Source organism: Brachycentrus maculatus, unplaced genomic scaffold (assembly GCF_059751285.1).
Source record: "Brachycentrus maculatus isolate JH-2025_06_01 unplaced genomic scaffold, ASM5975128v1 h1tg000142l, whole genome shotgun sequence".
In the NCBI taxonomy this organism is placed as follows: domain Eukaryota; kingdom Metazoa; phylum Arthropoda; class Insecta; order Trichoptera; family Brachycentridae; genus Brachycentrus; species Brachycentrus maculatus.
Window position 1 is genome coordinate 849,695 of NW_028280895.1, and position 26,602 is coordinate 876,296.

The following is a 26,602-nucleotide window of genomic DNA, read 5'->3' on the forward strand; positions in this document are numbered from 1 at the left end:
TTAATATATTACTCACCAATATTTTGATATATTTATTGTGTGTGTGTGTCAGTGTGTAAGCAGATAAAAAAATCATGTATGTATAATATTTCCTTCATAAACAAAACGTTAAGTTATTAATTGTTAATAAAGACATTAATGTCTATTTTAGTTATTTTTACGGCTTTTGACTTTCTGCTAAGCATTATTTCGAAACATTTTGAGTGTGCCCAAACACTTGTTCATAAATCTGGGTATCCTCTACTTCAGGGTTATTTTTACTTGAACTCATATCGCTCACTCCTTTCAAGAACGTCATAAACCAAAAATCGTTAATTTTCAGTAGTCCTTATTTTCGGAATGCCCAGAAAATGTACTATATCCCAGAAAAAGCGGCATATTTTTAACTTAATATTTACTTGCTACAGGGCAGAAAGTTTTGTTTTTGCATTTTGAAGAAAAGGTATTGTTTAATTACTTTTTTAAATATACCAAATATTTTTCAAATGTAGAAAAAACCTTCAGGTTTTACCTAAAAAGATCTGTTGCACAGTAAAAAGTGGCTTGACATTTATTTTTAATACATTGTATTATATTTTTAAGCTTTAAAAACGTTCTCCTGAAAAATCAAGTTTTTTGATTTGTGTGCCCAGAAATGCCCAGAAAATGTACTATATCCCAGAAAAAGCGGCATATTTTTAACTTAATATTTACCCGCTACAGGGCAGAAAGTGTTGTTTTTGCATTTTAAAGAAAAGGTATTGTTTTATTATTTTTTTAAATTAACTAAATATTTTTTAAATGGAGAAAAACCTTCAGGTTTTACCCAAAAAGATCTGTTGCACAGTAAAAAGTGGCTTGACATTTATTTTTAATACATTGTATTATATTTTTAAGCTTTAAAAACGTTCTCCTGAAAAATCAAGTTTTTTGATTTGTGACGTTCTTGAAAGGAGTGAGCGATATGTACTTTTGTCATGGTATTGATCAATAGTCTAGGGTTTACGAAAATTTGAATAGCGTGGTTTTCAATCATGAGTAAAATAGCAGATGTTTGGCAGATGTCATTTTCTCGACTTTATGGAGAAAAAAAATGAAGGCATTAAATAAACAAAATAGAAAACTAAAAAATTTTATCTACAATAAAAATTCCAGCCAAAAAACATTGGTCGCAACGTTTGTGTTACCTTGTATTTACAATTTGAAAACTGAAAATAATATTTTCTAGCGGCACTCGAGTATATGAATTTAATCCAAGATTCAAACGTTGCATACAAATAGAAATAATCTTTGCTTATTAAAAGCTTTCCCTATCCCAACAAAGATGACTGTTGTGAACTTACATGTACTTTGTCACGAGTTTGATCAATATATATAGAAGTTCCAAAAATTCAGTAATGTGGCTGTCAATCATGATTACATTTGGTGACTGTTACAATTGTGTAAAGTGATCACTTAACCAACCCTATGACGGCATTAGCCCAGACTTCCATATTCTTCTTCATGGATGTGAGATATTAAAAAAATAGTATTCTTATAATTTAAATACTCATAAATAATATTCTCAATAATATTAATATTCAAAGCATTGTGGTTAGTCATTTTTACTTTTTTTTTCCAAAAATGTTAGTGATATTAGTATATAACCACTCACCGAGATTTTTATGTCTACCGGTTTCGAGACGTACCCGTCTCTTCCTCATAAATATTTCAAATCGGGATTATCCATTGATTGCATTGAAAAAAATCTTAAATTGAAAGTCAATTTCTCATTAGGTCCTAGAAAAAGGTTTTTATACCTTCATTATCAGATATTAGGGATACTTCGTAATATTAATTATGACTAGCATATTGAGATGTCAAAAAAAAAAATTATAATTGAAATACTCACAAATGTTTCATTGCATTGAAAAAAAGACTTAAATTGAGAGCCAATTTCTCAAAAAGTATTTGAATATTCATTATCGGATATTGGCGATACCTATCTCGCAGTATTAATTATAATTTCCTCTTTAGACAGATAAAGCTTTATTTCTTTGAGCTTTTTGAGCTTCTCGCCCGCCTTATTACTTTGAAGGGCGAATTAATAATTAACTTCGTTTGCCAATCAATTTAAATCGGTTCGTTGAAATTGCGTTTATCTGTTATCCCGTTGTCTCGCAGTAAGATGTAACTCAGACGGCTTGTCACAATGTCCTGCGGCATTCGAGCGACTACGTGCTTATGGCATCTACTCTTTGTACTTCATGTTACACTAACCACCTTAAGCGATGTTTCGGAAAAATGTGCGCCAAAACGATGTAATATTATAGAATGATTAAAGAAAACACTTGTTTTTTACCACTTGAGTTTTATTATAGATAAAAAATAATAAAACTATTATGTCTATAATAAAACTCAAGTGGTAAAAAACAAGTGTTTTCTTTAATCATTGTAACATGTCTTACCACAAAGTTAATGCCGAAACAATAAATAAAGTAATATTATAGATTTTTGAATGGTGAAATGAGGAAAGAGTGAAAGGCTGATATGAACATTATTGATACAACTAATAAATATGCGTCGAGATGGTTTCAGCATGTGAATCGAATGAGTGAAGAAAGAACAAATTATAATTAAAATCTATCTTTGATTTAAAATCAGTATAAATATTTTATTATTACTTAATTATAATGTCTACCGGTTTCGAGGCTTACCGCTTCTTTATCATTAGACAGACATTAGGTGGACATTATAATTAAGTTATAATAAAATATTTATAGTGATTTTAAAACAAAGTTACATTTTAATTATAAAATGGAAAATCACAAAGTTAGTGCTTCAAATATAAATTGTAAAGAACAAATTAATTAGACGAATGTAGTGGAAATAGGACCAGAGGAAGGCCGAGGAAAACATGAAATAATCAAATAATTCAAATACTTGAAAATGGTCACGTCAAGAGTCGAAATAATCGGCGTGTTTAGCTACCGTTTTTTTAGAGTTCCCGGGTTCGATTCCCGGGGGGGTGGGTGAAAATAAAATATTAGTGATTTTTACACTCTAATATTTATTTAATATTACCCTGGACTAGTCCCTGAAGAGCAGGAGTGATCACCTTGAATTCATGTAAGTAATGATCAAGAGAACACTGCGTTAATACGATGCAGTGCCCTATGCACCATTGGGTGCGAATAAGGGTTAAAAAATACTAAAATACTAAAATACTAAAAATACTAAAAATATCGTTATTTAGTAGGACAATCTTAAGACATTGAGCTCAAAATTCAATATTGTTTTTAGAAAATCCCTTCAGCTTTTAAACGATTTAATATTCTATTAATGTTTATTTAAAATAAAGAACCAGCCCTTAAAACCTCCACCATTTGCCGAAATTAAATAATAGCCCTAGGTAATTTTATTACGATATTTTGTTGCAACCTCAGCGGCTTACGTTCAATTATTTATCCAGGGGTGGCAGTAATCTTGAGGTAAGGATTCTACGTTTGTCGATCCCGAATCCTGAAAAGTTTTTTCTTCATGAAAATCCTTCATTCATTCCATTCAGAGATATTATTAACGGGAGCAAAAGGCCAGAGCTTCGGTTGCTTTTTACACCTACTTAAAAGGTTTCTTTTTGTGCTTTTTTCATACGTATTTGGTAAATTTCCACAAGTTTATATAATACATACTTTTTTTGGAAAGAAATATTTCCTAAAACGTTTTATTAACCTGTTTCTATCTCTATAAATATTATTGGTAAGCGTTTAATACAAGGTGGCTCAAAATTACTCACCGTATCGGAAGAAGCTAGTGTCATACGTCATCATATTTGACATTTGTGAACTAGACAACTGAAGTATACAAACAGATTCAGAGTGGCGCAAAATATATCATCCAATTTTATTGTTAAAAAACGTTTTTAATAAATTTTTCAAAATTATTTTGAGTATTGGAAATCATTACTTGAATCTTCATATTTTTTTCTGATAAGTAAAAAAGATGATATCCGTCAAGTGGCTGGCCGCCAGTGTTGATACACATTTGTGCCCATTTTATCAATCTGTCTAATAAATATAAGTGAAATCACATTTATTTATCAGACAGATTTTCACTATAATAATTATTCAATATTACCCTGGTCTGTGGTACCTGAAGTACAAAGCATATCATCTCTCCTTTATGTGTTTAAAGATCAAGATAACACTGCTTTTGTAAGATACAGTGCCCTATATACAACTGGGTCCCTATAATGGTTAGAAGAAGAATACAAAAAAATATGAATACATTTATTTACGAGTATGTTATACGTAGTATATAAGTTTATTAAAATTTAATTCATTTACCGCTTATTTTTATATTTAAAATTCAGAAATAAATTCAATGCTTCTAACAAACTATTTGATATTAAAGTCTTTTCTGTTAAACCGATAATGATTTTGATTTCAGGGGTTCAACAGACAAATGTTAAGTTTAAAAAAAAACTGTTTTAAATATAATATAATTTTAAAAAAATTAAACCATCTAACCAAAATCGCTCAAAATCGAAAACGCTAATTACTATTAGTTCTAGATTACGGTATATTTTGAAGACGAACCATTTACCTGCTCATATTTCTAACAACTATTATTATAGCTGCCAGAGGCAAGCATATCGTTGTTGGATGAATTGAATGTACATACAAAATGTCGACTTGTAATGTGTGTTTGATTTAGCCTCTCGGCGTTGTAAGTGTCCTGTATAACGTTACAATAACTATAATAGTTGGGAGTTAGTTTAACCGCAGAGCACTCGATACGGCAGGAAGAGAGATTTGAGGGGGTGAGAACAGTTTTGGTAAGATAATACATAATGTGTACGGCGGCGGTATACCACCTACCCTTGTAACTACCCTTATAGCTACCTATCTCCTCTCCGCGTGGTTTTCCCCCGACGTAATCCTAGGCGGATGTACATCAAATATACAGGAAGCTTTTAGCCCCTGCTGAATCCCTTCCACATCCGCGAAACGTTAATTTTTCATAAATATGAAACACATTTACAATTCAAATGGTAATGTTTTGAGTGTGTCCAAATTTTTGTTTACAAACGTCAAATTTTACACGCTTTGAAGTAACTTAATCAAGATTTCAATTATTATTATTATATAATAAAAATGTAACTTTGTTTTTAAATCACTAAATATATTTTATTATAACTTAATCAAAATATATATAAATTTTTAAACAATAAATTACCCAAATATTCTAAGGATAAAATTTGTCAACAAAAATTTTCAAAAACATAGTACTAGAAATAAGGACAGAATAAGACTATCATTGTTGAAAATACCGAGTCACAAAATTGTTTAATGTATCAGGGTACGATGAGATGCCTGTATGTATAGTTATTCAAACCCTCATCCACACCCCAATGGTGCATAAGGCACTGCATCATATAAACGCAGTGTTTTCTTGATCATTAACTCATGAAGGATAGGTGATCAGCCATCCGCTTCAGGTACCAGTCCAGGGTTATATTGAATAAATATTAGAATTAAAAAATTACTTATATGTAATATATATGTCCCTCCCCCTAGGAATCAAACCCGGAACCACCGGTAACCGAGCGTGCTGATCATTACCCTACGGAGGTAGACAAATTAATACTGCTCTCAATAATAAACCGGAATCTCAATATGCTAACTTGAAATATAATATAACGTAGATAAGTGTTCACTATTTTGTTTTTAATTACATTATCACCCACTTAAACCTTTCCTAGAATGTTGAATGGTGTTCACTTAACTCCACCTGGCCTGTGCCGACGTGACGTCATATCAAAAGCAAAAACATGGTATTTTAAATATAAGAAAAAAATAGCCCCAACTTATTAATAGATTTATATTATCCACTGACACTTCGTGATGGAATTGCATTTATATATATTATTAGATTAAAACCAATATTTTTAGCTTTTCCACTTAAATAAAGTGGAAAAGCTTAAAATATTGGTTTTAATCCAACTTATTAACTGACGTCATTTTGGCTATAATAAAAAAACAACAAAAAATATTAAATTAAATAAAAATAAATATTTGTCTTTTGACTATTTACAAAAATTCTTTTACAAAATTATTAAAACATAATTTCATATGGTTTCTGTGAGCCTAAGCGGCTCATTATTGGAAACAGGTATCAAATTGTGGTAGAGTCAGTCGGCTCGAACTGAGAAACTCTGAACCAAGAGACCGCGACACTAACCACGGGACCACAACCCGACACATATACGAGTATAATAATAATAAATAAACTTTTAATAAGTAAATAAGTATATTTTAATATATTATTACTTTGGATTTTCATAATTTTCATCGTTATTTGGATTTTCATAATTTTTTTAAGTAGACTAAAAATACAAAAAAAAGGTCAGAAAAGGTCACCTCTCCTCGTCCTCAGGTTGAAGATCCATCTATCATATACAACGTCTAGGCCATGCCTTCAAATCATGTTATCTTTCTGTAGCATCCATGAATTTCTTGGTCTTCCTCTAGATGTCTTTCGAGGTGATCTATGGTCTATGGCGATCGCCTGGTTTACAATATGTTCAGGTTCTCTACGTCCTATGTGCCTGTACCATCTCAATTGCCTTTCCTCTACCATACTGTTAACGCCTGTTACATCCAGGCTTCCACGTATTTATTTTGTCTCTAAGGAACTCTAGCTGACCATCTAAGACTTTGCCTCTAAGCAGTTTCAAAATATTTTGATCTTTAATTGATTTGACTGTCACTGTGTCTTTATTTTGTCTGTAAGGAACTCCAGCTGACCATCTAAGACTTTGCCTCTAAGCAGTTTCAAAATATTTTGATCTTTAATTGATTTGACTGTCACTGTGTCTTTATTTTGTCTGTAAGGAACTCCAGCTGACCATCTAAGACTTTGCCTCTAAGCAGTTTCAAAATATTTTGATCTGTAATTGATTTGACTGTCACTGTGCTGTCATATTTATCTAAAAATAAATATTTTACCTGGTTAATACCACTTATTATTATTAATATATATTATGACACGTATTTCGATGCATTCAGTATCATTGTTAAACACTTTATACGATATTTAATGGTTATATTAAGTGCATCGAAAAACGTGTAATAATCGATTACTGGTATTTAGCATGTGAAATGAAGTTATATGCATAGTTCAGGTAGTTTTTTCATTCGAATCTACTAAACCGATGCAAAATGCATATTTTTCCAAATAAGCATAAATTTCCATTCAAAAAATAAAAACTTGTCATTAAATTCAGAAATTTCAGAAATTTCTACTTTTAGTAATTTCCCTTGGGCCGGCGAATGGTGAATAAGAAAATATGACGTGAATGCACCAAAAATATGGCATTTTGTAAAATACCTTATAACCATTGCTGGTATATTTGTGAGTAAACTATAATATGTCGGAACTCGTACGTATGATTGGATTTTTCTGCCACATCTACCTAAAATATTTAATGTAAAGAATATCATATTTTAAAAGGGATTTTTTTTCATACATAGTACTCTTTATTACAATTAATTAACTTATTTAATTAATAAGTTAATTAATTAAATCGTCGCAGTGTTATCTTGATCGCTAGCCATATGAAGGCGAGTCTTGCTTAGTAATTTCAAATAGCCTCATAATATTTTAGTCTTCTTCCTGGTGTAGGCCTTGTGGCCTGTTTTTAAGAGAGATTTACCTCCTGCTATGTCGATTCCCGGCTGTTAACTCATCTCTTTGGCGGTCTTCACAGAAATCGTCTACCTTGAGGTTGGCCTTCGAATGCACTGTGGGGGAGCCTGGATAGTTCCATTCTCCTCACATGCGAATACCATTGTCTTCACTGTCGCCTTCTCCACCTAATAACATCTTCGACCTCACATATTTCTCATCCTAATATTATTATCTATCTAAAAAGTATTTTCCCATCAAGAATTTTATCAGAAGGGAAAATTAATACAAATTAAATTTAATTCTGGGGTAATCTTTCCGTGTCACTTGCTCGCAGTCCCCGATATATTCAGCCTGAATGCTGTGATTATTTCAACTGAGCAGCGTTTGTATTGTAATTACCGATATCGCAAAGCCAGGGATCGCGAACCTTTTTGAACCTGAGTGCCAAAAAAGATCTCAAGATATTAATCACATCTCTTGAATGTTTTTAGCAGATACTTTGTGGCACATTTTATAAACTTTATAAAATAAAACAACTTTGTTTGTAACCACTTTTTGTTGGTACACTTTTTTCAATCGGTTTTGACAAGAACCTTGTCATCATCAGGGTTTATGTACTAATTCTAAAACATTGAAATACTCATAGTTAAATACATTTTTTTAAATCACATTTTCATATGGTGTTACGGAGTGCGTGGCTTTTTTTGGCATCGTAAGGGAAGGGTAAATTAACTATAACCTAACTATGAGTATTTCAAGGTTTTAGAATTAGTACATTAACCCTGATGATGACAAGGTTCTTATTGAAATCGGTTGGAAAAATTGTACCAATTTAAAGTGGCAATTTAATGTTTATTAATCACATGTTTGGAAAAAAATAATGAAGCACTTATTAATGGCAAAATAAAATAAATAAATAAAAATTATAAAAAATGTAAAACCATGCAGGAAGTATTAAACGATTCGATTCCGTGCTCGCCAGGCCGGCTTTACAAAATGAGCCGCTTTTTTGAGCTTGCCGCAAGCCAATATCAAATCCAATTTCAAAATTTTTTATGAGTTTATATAGAGACTTCTATTTAAAAGATCAAGAAATACTAAAATAATATTATTTACCGATATTATCAAAGTTACAGTCATCTTTCTAAAAGCTTTCACAATTTTGTAAAATCCACGGCCTTCTGGGTACGGCCAAATGCAAAATGAATTCAAGAAATTTTTAATTGGTCTGGATGTTTGTGATGTATTTTTCACATTTACCTTCCCTATTCTTACTATCCTACCTGCAGACAAGCATCTAAAATAGACGCTTTGCGAGTTATTCCATTAATGAAAAATACCTTCCGGCATTGAAAGGGTTAAATAATGCGATCTATTTATGCACGAATGTCGTCATATCCTTCGTTCCTATCGTTTGCGAAACTATTGATGAATGAAAAAAATACTCATACACAATACTATTTAATAAATTTTGAGTTTTTATACGTTTTCTGAAACTTTTTTGAATTTTTTTGTATAATCACTTTTATTTTTTCTCTTCATTCGCGTGCCATAGGTCCGCCATCCCTGCGCTAGGCAGTTTGCGGGTAGGGAAGAGATAGGGGTTGTTCGTGGGATATTTGTTTTTTCCAACTATGGATCGGCTACTTCGCGCAAACAACACAAACCCTGGTAACCAAATACCCATATTTACCAGAGTATTGACCATTTTGCGTTTATTCTACATTCGATGTAAATTGATTCAATGCGGTTCGCTAATTCCTCATACGCATAAAATTCCAATTCGGATATTTCTTTTTAAAATGCCTGTGGATGAAAACCAGTGAATCGAACGAGATCGTATAATTAGCAGATGTATTTATTTAGATTTTAGCTGAACCCGGCTACTGGAATGTTCAGCTAAGAACAAATACCACTTTTAAAAATACCAATGAATATTATTTATATTACTTTTTGATATCTCATCAAAGATGAAGAAGAATATGGAAGTCTGGGCATTTACGGGGCTTACGACCGTCATAGGCTGGTTTAAGTGATCACTTTACACACGTGTGACATTCACCAATTCTACCCATTATTGACAACCACACTACTCAAATTCTTGGAAGTTCTATATATATATATGAACCAATTTAGAAACCTTGTTCATGAATCACTAGAACTTCACTAGAGACATCTATTGGTGAGATGTAAAGAAGCTTTTTACTAAGCAGAAACTCTTATATTAGTATGTGAGATCCGAATCTTGGATTATAATCACACACATGAGAAACGCCAGAAAATACCATTTTCATTTTTATTATTAAGCTTATAATTTGACCAGATAATTTATTTACAACATTTTGAGTGTGTCCAAATACTTATATAGAACATATATATAGAACTTCCAAGAATTTGAGTAGTGTGGTTGTCAATAATGGGTAGAATTGGTGAATGTTACACGTGTGTAAAGTGATCACTTAAACCAGCCTATGACGGTCGTAAGCCCCGTAAATGCCCAGACTTCCATATTCTTCTTCATCTTTGATGAGATATCAAAAAGTAATATGAAAATAACTCCTGTAATTGGAGATAATCCAGATTTTGTGAACAAGTATTTGGACACACTCAAAATGTTGTGAATATTATTAACATTCATATGTTGTAAACAATGAATTACGATGAATTTAATTTTTACATTTAATTTAATTGTATTTGAACTTTAAAAAATCCAATGAATATTAACATGTAATTTATATTTGAAGCACTAACATTGTGATTTTCCATTTTATAATTAAAATGTAACTTTGTTTTTAAATCACGATAAATATTTTATTATAACTTAATTATAACGTCTACCGGTTTCCAAGCTAACCGCTTTTTTATCAATACTGATTAATACTAAAACAAACATATTTTGATGGTTGGGGAAAGAAGCTTGGGTAGATGTCACGTGGTCTTATTTTTTGTGTTGATTAGCAGTCACAGTCAAAAAGGGATCAGGGATAATGAGTGATTGGAAACATATTTAATAACGGACTTTTAGAAAAATCATTTACTTGTGTATTTATTACTTGTAAATTATCATTAATTGCCTTTTAATTTCTAATATTTCTAAGTAATCTAATTTAACACACTATCTGCGGGCGCGCTCATAATAGAGATAAACATCTCTGAAAAGAAGTGATAACATTTAACCGTACTGTATACATCGATATGAGATCAAAAGATGCCGCAAAAGTCATGCGTAAAAATAACTTGCACGCAATTTTTGACGAGTCGAGAGAAACGGTAAAATTACCCTTCCCGCAGATAGTGTGTTAAGTCCTCTATTGCATGTGTGTAATATATTTACACCTTTATTTTAATCTAATATTAATATCATAAATTGTAAACAACCGGCAACGACAACCATATCATATGTTTAAAAAACAAAGAGATATTATGAATTACCACTTTTGAAAAACTTATGAATATTGGTAAAATACAGTATAAGCTGCAAACAATGAGCTTTAAGAACAAACACTTACCCTAATCATTTTTAAACAAAAATATTAGCTAGTAATTAAATAAATAAAATTTTATTATTATTATTAAATGGATATTCGTCTCTAGCGGTTTTAATTCAATTAATATCCTTTTCTAAATACGCTCCTTCGTACAGTCGAATTCGAAAATATCTACTTTATTGTAATTAATTTTTTTATATTTGAGCTTTCAACATGCTTATGTTGACTTTTGTTTGTTTGCACCTAAATATATAGCAACAAAACTACAATTTTGACATTTTTGACATCTCAACATAGATGAAGAAGAATATGGACTTCTCAGCATTTACAGGGCTTACAACCGTCATTAGCTTGGTTAAGTGATCACAGTTAAGTACACAAGTGTAACATTCACCAATTCTATCCATGATTGTCAACCACACTACTCTCAATTTTTTGGAACTTATTGGAGATATATTGATCAAACTGTGACTTCACAACGACAGACATCTACATATGTTGAATTTAGGAAAGCTTTAAGTCTTATCAGAGACTCTTTTTATTTATATACAAGATCCGAATCCTGGATTATATTCACATACTTTGAGACCCGCCTGAAAACATGATTTAAAAAAAATTTGTAGCTCATAATTTGACCAGTTATTTGAACATTTTGAAAATATATTGTGATAACATATTATAGGGTGGTTACCCTACCTTCGGGTTATATTCAGGCATATTTTTTTTTATAAACAAGCAAAAAAATCACAACGTTTGTTGTCACAAACTATTGTCAGGTATGAAACCTGACAAAAATTTGTCAGTGTATCCGGTACACATTAAATATTTTTGAAACAGATATCTTTTCTCGTGCGCGTAGGTCATACGGGTTAGCGCGGAATGGTGAATGAAAAACCGCGCGTATCACGTACGTTCGTATGCCTAGGGCGGTTAACATCATTTTATTCTTCTTCATCTATGTTGAGATGTCAAAATTTAAAAAAATACTCCTAAGCGGAGATAATGATTTGTGCACAAGTATTTGGACACACTCAAAATGTTGTAAATGAAATTTTTTTGATTCTAAAACAGTTCATTTCATGCATTGCTCACTCTTTGCATTTGTTGATCATTTTATTTTTTCAGGATTAGAAAACGGTTATTGTGAAATTTAATTGATGGAAATCTTTCTTTATTTAATTGAATATGTTTTCAACCAATCAATTTCCATCAGTTCATACTATAAGAAATAAAATATGACATCAAGATAGCCGAAATATGATACAAATAATTCAGACTCCTAATTTTCTAAATAAAAATATTTCTTTTAACACTCTCAAAATTGGACACTCTCAAAATGTTATCAATTGACTAAATTAGTTGACACAACGTTGAATTCGAATACGTGTTTCAAACAGGACAGTCCGCCTCCGTAGTGTAATGGTCAGCACTCTCGGCCACCGTTCTGGAGGTCCCGAGTTTGATTCCCAGGGGAGGTCAAATAAATATAATTGATTGTTTCACTTTAATATTATTCAATATTACCCTGGACGAAGCGGAGAGCTGATCACTTTTCCGTCATGTGTTAACGATCAAGATAACACTGCGTTTATATGATGCAGTGCCCTATGCACCATTGAGGTGTGGATAAGGCTTTGAAGAAGAAATTAGTCATACCTTTCATAAAGCACAATTTCAGGAAAAATAATTGAACAATTTCATGAAAATGTGAATGCTGCTACCGGCTAATCGACCGTTTCTTGCGCGGAAATTTGATTCTCTGAGCTTCCTGATAACTATTTTAGACGACTGTACAATGTACGTTCACTTTGTGGATTTGGAATTATGTCTTTACAATTTATTTCCCTTCTTGCTCGATGACTCTCCCAGGCGAATAACCTCAATCTCCGATTTTGCTTTTAATTTTCCCCAAAAAGATTTTTGTTGCTTTTTTCCCCGTAAAAGGGGAAAAAAACTTTTGTTATTGCCTATTCGATTTAAAACCTTTTTTGTAAATTGAATCTTGTATTCAGAGTGAAAGGAACAAACCCTCAACACCTTAATATCAACAAAACCGTCATGTTTTAATTAAGAGATTTCTAAACAAAAAAGAACAAACGTTATGCTTATTTGACGGATTAAAAAAAAAAAACAACTTTTTCCGAATCCGAATCCCTAATTTGTACTAAAATTAAAAATAATACAGTATAGTCTTCCTCATCTATGATCAAATGTCAAAAATGTAAAAATAACTCATATGTAGAGAAAACCCTGATTTGACCCTGATTTGTAGTTGGTAGTTGGAAACTCTCAAAATGTTTTTTTTAAATTATCCAACGTCCAAGTGACTCTGAAATCTAGTTACGGCTTATGCAACACCGCTTATCATGACCCTACTCAGGCTTCAACTTTTTAAGTTTCATAGCCTATGCCTACTCGTGAATGTATTTACTCTTTATGTTTAAAGTTACTATAATTTCATGTAATTCATGGGTGAAAATTCTAGGCAAAAACACTCGCAACAACAAAATCCGTTTGTTTTCATTTTTTACCAGCTTTGGCCGATCACGCGCTGCTGTGGTTCTCGTTCTGGTTAAATGAAAAAGAAAGAAAAGAGATACCACACATTTATTATATTTTTGATTTCACGATTCAAACAATATTAAATACGCTGTTCGCCATGAGCGATGTTTAGTATTACGTTTATTGATGAAACGTCTAACAGATGGCACTGCCATAACGATAAAAAAAACTTTGTTTAAAATCTACATTTTATTTCTGTTACAATATATAAATATAGAATTTAAAAAACTTTGAAGTGGTCAGGTCACGAGTCGGAATAATTTTGCGAATATATATGTATAAGGCAAGACAGATTTGTGTGACGTTCTATTCTCTCTGCCTACCCCTGAAGAGAAACAGCGTAATGGTTAGGTAATGTTACTCGTACATACTCGTTTATATTTTAGTATAACTTAATAACAAAGTAGAATAATGAGACATATCGCTCACTCCTTTCAAGAACGTCATAAATCAAAAATCGTCAATTTTCAGTTGTGCATGTTTTCGGAATGCCCAGAAAATGTACTATATCCCAGCAAAAGAAGCATATTTTTAACTTAATATTTACCCGCTACAGGGTAGAAAATGTTGTTTTTGCATTTTGAAGAAGAGGTATTGTTTAATTATTTTTTTAAATATATTAAATAGTTTTCAAATGCAGAAAAAACCTTCAAGTTTTACCTAAAAAGATCTGTTGCACAGTAAAAATTTCAAATAAGTGGCTTGATATTTATTTTTAATACATTGTGTTATATTTTTTAATTTTAAAAACGATATCCTGAAAAATTGATTCAGGTCTGTATAATAACTAAAATATAAAATATAAAATTGTTCTTTAAATAAGGAGAGGGGGAAGTAAGGGGAAGGGGTTAGTCAAGGGACGGAGTTTGAAAACAAAGGAAAAACGGAAAGCAATGGTGAAGAATTTTGAAACAATATATTATTTAATAAATTATTATTAGAATTCAGGTTTTTTTGGATTTCTAAATTTTCAAGATAATTCATAATTTGGCCTTTATATGGAACAAGGTGTAATAATTTTTATTTATGAGAGTGAAATGAGTGATTAGTATCTGTTATATGATTTGCAAATTCCGAAAAATAATTACTAACAACTATTCCTGGTACTATTATTTCGACCCATATCTTGGCTACAGTAAACTCAGCCATATTGTGTTTATATTAAATTAACAACTTTGGTTAGCGATCAGTTTATTTATACGCATTATCTCAACAACCCTTAGATTAGTGCTAAGGGCTGGTCACACCTCCTAAATAAACCGGTTAATTATTAACGAATAAATAACATCTCTGGTAAATAAAATTAATTTGGTGTCCATTTTCCTTCATTCTTGCATTTGAAAGATATATTTTTAAACCCTTATCCGCACCTCAATGGTGCATAGGGCACTGCATCATATAAACACAGTGTTATTTTGATCATTAACACATGAAGGAAAGGTGATCAGCCCTCCGCTTCAGGTACCAGTCCAGGGAAATATTGAATAAATATGAGAGTGAAAAAAAACACTTGTATTTATTTGACCCCCCCCCCACTGGGAATTGAACCCGGGACCTCCAGAACGGTAGCCGAGCATGCTGGCCATTACACTACGGAGGCGGAATTAAATTTAGATTTTTAATATAATTTATTACGAAAATTCTCCCCATTTGAAATTTTTGATTCTTTACTTCTTATCTTCTTCCTGGCTCCATCCCGACTTATTGTCTTTGTAGACTGTTGGGGTCAGCTCTCCTCGTCCTCAGGTTTTAGGTTGTTCTATCATATACAACGTCACCTAGGCCATGCCTTCGAATCATGTTATCTTTCTCTAGCATCCGTGAATTTTCAGGTCTTCCTCTGGATGTTTTTCGAGGCAGATCCATGATGATCGCATTTTTATGAAAGAAGATAGAAGGCTGTAGAAAGAAGATAAAAATTAACTGATAACTACCTCACGAATGCATCGAAAACCTTACCGGTATGCGGCATATATCGGTAGTGTAAAGGCAAAGGGGTATATCTGTCAAATTTTTCATTTTCTAAGTTTGTACCACAAAGTGTCTAAAATAGTGTATTCCATAATCTGGCAAAAGAAAATAGCTGTAGTTGCAACACTTATTTAGTTTTCTAAAGATATGTACATAAAAAAATACATAAAACAAATGAGTTATTTAATTTCACAAGTTTTTTTTTGCTCTCCTGTAAAATTTGGTCTGATACAGATATACCCCTTTGCCTTGACACTACCGATATATAGGTTTAAAAAATTAATGCAATATGAATGTTCAATAATGGGCAGAACGGTGAACGTTACACAAGTGTATAAAGTGATCGCTCAAGCCAGCCAAATGCCAGGTCGTTAGCCCTGGGATACCCCGACTTCCATCTTCTTTTATAAAAAAGGAGAGAATGATACATGTTTTACATCAAGTTGGAACACATTTAAATATCATTTTCTGTGTTTAAAGTACGCATATGATTTGGCACTAATACAGGGTGGCGCAAAATTAATCACCCTATTGGAAGATGTTATAATTGTTGTAAATGGCGTCGTACGTCAATCATATTTGACATTTCGCTCACTCCTTTCAAGAACGTCATAAATCAAAAAACTTGATTTTTCAGGAGAACGTTTTTAAAGTTTAAAAATATAATACAATGTATTAAAAATAAATATCAAGCCACTTACTGAACTTTTTACTGTGCAACAGATCTTTATAGGGAAAACCTGGAGGTGTTTTCTCCATTTGAAAAATATTTAGTATATTTAAAAAAATAATTAAACAATACCTTTTCTTCAAAATGCAAAAACAACATTTTCTACCATGTAGCGGGTAAATATTTTATTAAAAATATGCCTCTTTTGCTGGGATATAGTACATTTTTTGGGCATTCCGAAAACATGCACATCTGAAAATTGACGATTTTTGATTTATGACGTTCTTGAAAGAAGTGAGCGATTTGTGAACTAGACACCTGCAGTATACAAACTAAGTAAGGTGCTGCAAAATTAATCTTCCAATCAAGTTTTTAAATAACTTTTTCTTAATTTGGATTTTTACATTTTTTCTATTAAGTGGAAAGTACGATATCCGTCAAGTGGTTGCTGCCAGTATTAATACACTTTTATGCCGTCTTATTAAATGCAAAGCTGAGATAAGCATTATCGATAAAATTAAGAAAGGTGTGTTGAGATGGTTTGGACATGTAGAACGAATGACTGAGGAAAGAACGGTAAAACAAATTTATGAGGCGAATGTTAGTGGGAAAAGAAGCAGAGGAAGACCGAGAAAAACATGGCACAATCAGGTATGCCAAATACTTGAAAGTGGTCAGGTTAGGATTCGTAACAATCGGCGGGTATGTATGAGGAGATGCATGAACGTGGAAGAGGCAAAGAATGTTTGCAAGGACAGAGTGGTGTGGCGCTCTATTCTCTCTGCCTACCCCTGCGGGGAAGCGGCGTGATGGTTAGTTAGTTAGTTAGTTTTTTTATTAAATTTGTTAGTACGCTGCAGCTTTCTAGTTCATAAATGTAAATTAAACCACATTTTTATATGGTGTACAAAATACACATCACCGAAACGCGCGGGAGTTTTTAGCATCGTAAGGGAAGGGTTAATACACAATTATGCCATTTTATTAAATTCTTTTATATACTGCAGCTGTCTAGTTTACAAATGTCAAATGTCATTTGCAAAAATTATAACGTCTTCCGATAGGGTGATCAATTTTGCGCCACCCTGTTATAAACAAGTACCTTGTATTAAGTTCATGCATTTCTTCGTCAATTGCTTCCCGAACCAGCTGTATCGGAGATGTCGTCATGTCTCTTCGATCCCTCGAAACGTTGCGGCGATCCCTAACTTGTGAGTAGTTTTCGTAACAGGATCATCCTTTGAAAAGTTTTCTGTTGAATGAACGTCGAGTATCGTATTCCTGTCTACGAGGTACTGTGTAGTACAGCTTCCAATGTAGCCAATTATTGATCACTGAAGTGGACAAATGAGTAACGGAGATATAAAATGTGTGGACTTATCCTAACTCAGTGGCGAGCGTTCTTTACAGGCGCACTAAAGTGCCTACCGTAGTTTGATAGAAAAAAAGAATGGAAAACTAAGCGATCAACATTTTTTTAATTTTAATTTCTCTCTTTTATATTTTATCGACAAGACACGCTTTATTTGCGTTTCATTACTTGAATATCGATTAAGTATCAATTAATATCAATCAAGACTGGTAGTCGTAGCGCAAGACTGATCACGCTGCCTTGGTTAGCTATCAAGATAACACTGTCTCAATACGATGCAGTGCTCTTTGCTGGTACATATTAAATGCAGATAATGGTTAGCAGGAGAAAATGACGATGTTTTTGCACGGAAAATAATTAATTAATTTTCGCATTATAAATACATATGTGTATGGTATTATTATAAATATGTACTTCATGTGATATATGCAAATTTGCAAAGTTGCATATATGTAAGTATTTTATAATAGTTACGACCGTTTTCATGTCTGCCATCTATCGGGAGATCTGGGAAGTAACAAGCTTTCCATTTCCGACCATAAGTGGGATTTTTCTTCTTATTTTTGATGATGCCTAGAACATTAATTCAATTTGTCTTCATCTCTATCGAGACACCTGTAATTAAACCGTAATGAAAATCCCAGATTCGATTCCTAGAGGGTTTTTTTAACTAATATTAATTTGATATTACCCAGGGGTGATCACATTTCCTTAATGTATTAAGATTTTTAATTTTATATTTATTTTACAAAAATGTCAACAGTATATTAGTATATAACCACTCACCGAGATTTTTTTGTTTACCGGTTTCGAGACGTACCCGTCTCTTCGTCAGGACAATCACTACAATATCATGCAAACAGTACTACACGTCACTACCATCGCACTATTCCACACACTTATAACTACATAAAATGTTGATTACATGCGATTTTGGTCGACCCGAGGACCAACACGCACTAGGGATTACATAAATAACATGCACTAAGGGCTGAGGTCTGACATGCATCCTAGTGCTTCTGATTCCTTTTATACCAGGCCTGGCCAACCCAATATCTTCGAATATCATTCGTTTGATAATGCCCTAACAAGGCGAAACAATTGTCACAATGTAAATTTTTGATGTGTTTTTGTTAGTAAAATACAACTTAGTAGACTGAAAAAATCTGTGTTTGATTTAAAATTAATACATAAATATAAATATGATTTAAAATATATTTTGAAGTATCCGATATTCTTTTTTAATATTCGTTATACATAACCGCGGGCCGAGGGTTAACCACCCTTATTTTATACGATATAGTGCTCTATGCTCTATTGGGTGCAGATAAGGGTTAAATGAAGAAGATTAGAACATAAACAATATATTTGTAACTCGGTGGTCAGTACGTAAGTACTAGTAATTTGGAAGTTTGTGTTATGGGGTCGTGTTTTGGTTCGGCCGTGTATAGGTCGCACAGATAATCAACCTAATTGGTGGAAATTTTGATGAGGGGAATTTAATAACTCGGCCCAATTAACGCAAAGTGCGAATCCATGTCCCAGTCGCCGTTATAGGGGGGTGGAGGGTTGGTACGGTGTACCGCGGACAAACCATACCTACCTACATACTGGCAGGGAAACGTTGAACAAGCATATAGAATGGATACCTCATAAACATCATGATAACAATAATGAAAATAATGGTTTTGAATATTTTAGTGGCATTATCGTCAAATAGGATGATTTTTTTTTACACACACACGCCTTGTTGATATGTCGCAAGCTTGTATATAATATATTTACATTCCGATTGCTTGGTTCACTGCGTTCTATGTGCCCATACCATCTCAATTACTTACATACGTATTGACTTTTTTTTAAGATTTATATTATCCACTGACACTTCGTGATGGAATTGCATTTTTAATATATTATAAGATTTAAATCAATATTTTTAGCTTTTCCACTTTATTTTTATTTGACCAGCGACCGGGTTTCGTCGTTACCGACATCATCAGACTGGTGGGAGGCCTATACAAATTGTTATGTTATATACAAAACAAGGCAGGAGTTGATAACCATGATTTGATATAGTTTCTCAATAAAATTATATCAAATCATGGTTATCAACTCCTGCCTTGTTTTATATATAACATAACAATTTGTATAGCCTCCCACCAGTCTGATGATGTCGGTAACGACGAAACCCGGTCGCTGGTCAAACAAAAATATTATTTTTTGATATCTCATCAAAGATGAAGAAAAATATGGAAGTCTGGGCATTTACGGGGCTTACGACCGTCATAGGCTGGTTTAAGTGATCACTTTACACACGTGTAACATTCACCAATTCTACCCATCTTCTTCATCTTTGATTAGATATCAAAAAATAATATGAAAATTACTCCTGTAATTGGAGATAATCCAGATTTTGTGAACAAGTATTTGGACACACTCAAAATGTTGTAAATAAAAATAAAGTGGAAATGCTAAAAATATTGGTTTTAATCTAATAATATATTATTGATGGATGTTACACCCATGGTTTCCACGAATTCGTTAACTCTTTATTTTGTTTCATTAATTGACTCGGCAGTCACTTTGTGGTATAATCTATTCATTTTAAATTTCATTTTAACTTGGCATTCTTATTTTGTCTCCAAGGGGCACTCCAGCTAACCACCTAAAAATTCGCATTTCAGCAGTTTCTAGTTGCCTAGAGTAGGTGTTATACATCGCCTAGCATTCGGAGTCATAGAGGAGTGCGGGTGTGATAATTGTTTATATAATGAAATAAATATATCAAATGAAACAAATGAAACAAATATATAATGAATGCCGGGAACAGAGTGAATGGTGCACTAAAATCAGTTTTAGCAAATAAAAATCTATCAGCGGAAGCTAAACTGGCAGTACACAATGGAGTTCTGGTTCCAACCCTTATGTATGGAAGCGAAGCATGGAGTTGGCAAAAGAAGGATGAAAGCAGACTGAATGCAGTCGAAATGCGATCCCTCAGACGAATGTGTGGCAAAACGATGTTTGATAGATGTTCGAAGGATGAAATAAGGAAAGAATGTAAGGCTGAGATAAGCATTATCGATACAATTAAGAAAGGTGTGTTGAGATGGTTTGGACATGTGGAGCGTATGAGTGAAGAAAGAACGGTTAAACAAATTTATGAGGCGAATGTAGTTGGAAAAGGAAGCAGAGGACGACCGAGGAAAACTTGGCACAATCAGGATGTCCAATACTTGAAAGCGGCCGGGTCAGGAGTCGTAATAATCGTCGGGTATGTATGAGGAGATGCATGAATGTAGAAGAGGCAAAGAATAATTGCAAAGACAGAGTGGTGTGGCGTTCGATTCTCTCTGCCTACCCCTGCGGGGAAGCGGCGTGATGGTTAGTTAGTTAGTTAGTTAGTTAATGAAACAAATAAATACCGTAGAATGTGGCTACTTGAACTTTGATGTGTTACTTGAGCCCAGTACAAAACAACGATCTAAATCTGTATGTGGAATGATGAACATATCGCGACAATAAGTGTCACCTGTCAGGGAAACAATGAATCATCTCGATACGTTCATTATTGTAGACCAAATACAGATTTTTTTTGTACTGGGCTCAAGTAACACATCAAAGTTCAAGTAACCCCGTTCTACGGTACCGAGTTGCTAAAAAATTCTCAGATAATTTTATTAAATATTATTATTTATTATTAACCAAAGATCGCACTCTTTTCAGACCTTTTAGGCCAAGTAGGGGTCAACAGTCACCGCCCCTTTCTTGCTGGAGAGTAAAGAGTAGCCCACCCCATAATTGTATAATGTTAATTACTTAAGAGACTCATTAGCTGATTGCCCAAAAGACTTTTACTTTTCTTGTTGCTTCCCTTCCCGCCTTTACTTTGACGTTTTCTAGAAAGTTCCCGGCGAGGTAGGAACCTCCTGTTCCCATAAGGGTGGGAGACATCGCGTAGGTACTAAAAGATGTACAAACTTCACCTGAAAGGAGATCCATGGCGAGGCGAAGATCTAATGGGTTATCTTGCTAATTTGCTTGCCTTACTTAAATTAAAAATCCTTTCTGTGTAACTAGACGCGTTCGGAAAATAATCCCTCCATTAGGTTTTTTTTTGTAAAAATAATTTAATTTACTTCATCTCTTAATTGCTCCATATTTATTTACGGAGTGAGCCATTTTTACCTAAACATTTGCGTAACATTATAAATAGAATACTAGAGTCACTTAAACGTTAGGTAATTCAAAAAAAGAACAATTAGAGAGTTTCCAACAACTTGTTTGCAAATCTGGGCTTTCTCTACATAGGAGTTATTTTTACATTTTTGACATTTTATCATAGATGAGGAAGAATACAATGTATCATTTTTTGTATGGTAAAAATTAACCTGGTATTGAGGACCTTCTATACATCCAAATAAAAGGTCTCTGCTGAATAAAAGCTTTCCTCATCCCACCATAAATGGCTCCAGTGACACATCGCTCACTCCTTTCAAGAACGTCATAAATCAAAAAACTTGATTTTTCAGGAGAACGTTTTTAAAGTTTAAAAATATAATACGATGTATTATAAATAACTATCAAGCCACTTTTTTATCTTTTTACTGTGCAACAGATATTTTTAGGTAAAACCTGAAGGTTTTTTTCTCCATTTGAAAAATATTTAGTATGTTTAAAAAAAATTAAACAATACCTTTTCTTCAAAATGCAAAAACAACACTTTTTGCCCTGTAGCGGGTAAATGTTAAGTTAAAAATATGCCTCTTTTGCTGGGATATAGTACATTTTCTCAGCATTCTGAAAACATGCACAACTGAAAATTTACGATTTTTGATTTATGACGTTCTTGTAAGGAGTGAGCGACATGTAGAAAGTCGTGAGATTAATGATATTCGTAGGAGTTGCGAGCATTGAGTAGTGTGGTTGTCAATCATGGGTAGAATTAGTGAATTTTGCACGCGTTTAAAGTGATCACTTCACCAGCCTATAAATATGTCATAAACCCCTGGAAAAATACCCAGACTTTCATGTACTTCTTCATCTATGTTGAGATGCCAATTTTTTCACAAAAAACGCTCTTTTTTAACGCCTTAAAGTCTCAGGCATATTTTTTTTATTACTATTTAAAGAACGTCACTTACCTGACTGGCATTTCCAATATTTTGAAAAAAAGGGTCGATTTTGTTTACTCTATTTTTATTTCATTTGTAGATAATTTTCTTCCCTTACAATATCATTTTCTTCTTATTTTATCTCATTTTATTCCCCATCCCCCATCCCCCAAGCCGCACAGCCAAACAGCCACACAGCCACACAGAGGCATGTCTGTCGGTACAATAAGACTTCCAGCTGTCAGAGACCCGTCCTTAAATGTTTCCCGAGATAAACAACATCGCTTTGAAGTCAAAAATATCAAAAGTTTTCATGTTCCATTGATCCGTTGTCCATTTTTTATGCTAACTTCACCACCACGAGCTTATTTGCTTATTTTATATTTCAAGTGACTACAATTTACGTTTATTTTTCAAAAATAACGTTCGGTATTTATATTAATAAAATATATATATATATATCGATGTTAAAAATCTTACATACCATATACGTGTGCGATCTCACATGTATTTATGTACTTGAAGTCATGTACCTTTGAGGGTTGTATCGAAAATTGCGCCATATAAATTATCCATAATTATTACTATTATTTTAGCTTAAAAAATAAAATAATAAAATGAAAAGGATATTTTCTAGTGATTTTTAAAGTTTGTGTTCACATACAAATGAAAGAGTTTTTGCTCAATAAAAAGCTTATTTAATACGCCATAGATGTCTCAAGTGAAATTTTAGTGAGTCAAGCACAATGTTTCAAATTTGAACAATATATATATATATATATATATATATATATATATATATATATATATATATATATATATATATATATATATATATATATATATATATATATATATATATATATATATATATATATATATATATATATATATAGAAGGACCGAAAATTTGAGTAGTATGGTTGTCAATTATGGGTAGAATCGGTGAAAGTTACACGAATGTAAAGTTATCGCTTAAACCAGCCTATGACGGTCGTAAGCCCCGTAAATGTCTAGACCTCCGTATTCTTCTTCATCTTTGTTGAGATAAAAATATTATTATTATCTATCTATCTGATTCTGACAGTTCAGAATATTATATTTTTTTCCATCTGATGTCTTTTGTTTTATTCAGCGCGACGCATGCGACATCTGGTGGTAGAACTGTTTTATGTAGGTACTATATGTAAGTACTTATATATATATATATATATATATATATATATATATATATATATATATATATATATATATATATATATATATATATATATATATATATATATATATATATATATATATATATATATATATATATATATATATATATATATATATATATATATATATATATGTGTGTGTGTGTGTGTGTGTGTGTGTCTACCGGCGTAGTTTTTCTTCCTCTAAAGTGTATATTTCTTCCCTCGCTTCTGAAAGCGTTCAGGTCGTAATTTGCTACAGAGTAGTTATAGGTAGCTATTATTTCGACGAGAGCGAAAAGTGATCGCCGGTGATACCAATTACGCTCATTCTTTATGGAGCTTTGCAAAGCTAACATGGAGCTTATCGTTAACACCCCGAGCTGGCCATTATAATCCCTGGTGATGGCTTTACCCACCCCCTACATTCACCGACATCCTTTTATACCAATTTATAAGTATTTTCTTATCCCTGATATTTTAAATTTTACCTCACGTTTAATCTCCAATATTCACCTGTGGTTTTATACAAACATAATACATATGTGGTAAGTATATATAATGTACCTTCGTAAAATTTTCTTTTTACATCTCATTTTTGCTCAAAATGTAACAAGGTTTTTTCCTGTGTATCTATACAATTTTTAATTTAAATACTTATATCCGATAATTTAATTTTATCCGTTAAAATCCGTTTTAATTTAAATACTTATATTGTCCGCCTCCGTAGTGTAATGGTCAGCACGCTCGGCTACCGTTCTGGAGGTCCCGGATTCGATTCCCAAGGGGGGTAAAATAAATATAAGTGATTTTTTCACTGTCATATTTATTAATTATTACCCTGGACTGGTACCTGAAGCGGAGGGCTGCTCACCTTTCCTTCATGTGTAAACGATCATGATAACACTGCGTTTATATGACGCAGTGCCCTATGCACCATTGGGGTGCGGATAAGGGTTTTATTATTATTATTTATTTATTTATTTATTATTATATATTATATTTAATTTATTGTTTCGGTATTTACTTTGTGGTAAGACATGTTGAAATTATTAAAGAAAACACTTGTTTTTTTACCGCTTGAGTTTATTTACGACAAGTGGTTTCGGAAGCTAAGCTTCCATCGTCAGGTTAACATAGTTTACATTTAGACCTGACGATGGAAGTTTAGCTTTCGGAAACTAATTAAGTAATGATCAAGATAACACTGCGTTAATTTGATGCAGTGCCCTATGCACCATTAGGTGCGGATAAGGGTTATAAGTAAGTTTCGGAACTTACTTATAACCCTTATCCGCACCTAATGGTGCATAGGGCACTGCATCAAATTAACGCAGTGTTATCTTGATCATTACTTGCATGAAGGCAAGGTGATCACTCTTCCGCTTCAGGAACCAGTCCAGGGTAATATTAAATAAATATTACAGTGTTAAATCACTAATATTTATTTTACCTCCCCCCCTGGGAATCGAACCTGGGACCTCCAGCACGGTAGCTAAACACGCTGACCATTACACCACGGAGGCGGACGAAACTAGTTGTCATAAATAAACTCAAGTGGTAAAAAACAAGTGTTTTCTTTGATTATTTTTTAATACTTATACAAACATAATATGTGGTATTTATAATGTACCTTTATGACATTTTATACTTTTAATATCTCAGCTTTGCTCTAAAATTTAGAGTCTAAATGCAACAAGGATTTTATCCTTTGTATCCATACATGTTTAATTTTAATATTTCTTGGTAAATATAACTATTTTATACCACAAAGTAAATATCACAAAATACGGTATACGCCAAGTAAAATTTAAATTAAAAAAGGTATTTTTTTACAGTTTGATAATGTCTCGAAATACGAAACAGGTGTCATTTACATTATTTATTATAATCGAACCATAAAACGTGTTTCAATTAATATTATAAATAACAAATAATATATTTTTTTGTCAAACTTAATGACCATTACTTAAATAAATAAACCATTTTTTTATTTAAATATTTCTTGGTAAATGACACTTGATAATACCATTGTAGGCGTGTAGCTACAAGCTACTGCTACTGCCAAGTTGGCAACACTGAAATATACGAATTCGCCACGTAGATTCCCGAACAAATTCAACAAAAGCGGCCAACCGAAGCGAGGAGACCGAGATTCGCCTGCATCGCTTGGTTCTGACAGACGTGTATTTAGTTAGCTTCACATTTTAATTCAAAGTTTCATTAATTAATTAGATTAAATTATAATAGTTAATATCAATAGTAATTAAAGTATTAGAACTTATATCAATAAACGATCTGTAAGTAAGAATTCTTTAAATATCCTTTTCTGGCTTACCGTTTTAATAACACACACACACGAGGTGACCAAATTGGTTGACCCTGACGTTCCCGGTCGACTAAATTGGTGGCTAAACCATAAATAAAAACATCAAAATACGGTAATTTCCATGTAAAATTTAATTTGATAATATTTTTTCATTCAATGCACAGTCATTATTTTTACTATTAATTCCAAAAAATTGTGCAGTGTGTTCCAATGATGGATAGAGAATGGTGAATGTTTCTATGTTGATC

At 32.5% G+C, this 26,602-nt stretch overlaps 1 protein-coding gene across 10 annotated transcripts in view; it reads left to right on the forward strand.

Annotated features, from left to right (window-relative positions):
* The window catches only part of LOC148308973 (polypyrimidine tract-binding protein 2-like), a 552,278-nt gene that overhangs the window by 507,731 nt on the left and 17,945 nt on the right, over positions 1–26,602 (forward strand). The window lies entirely within an intron of this gene.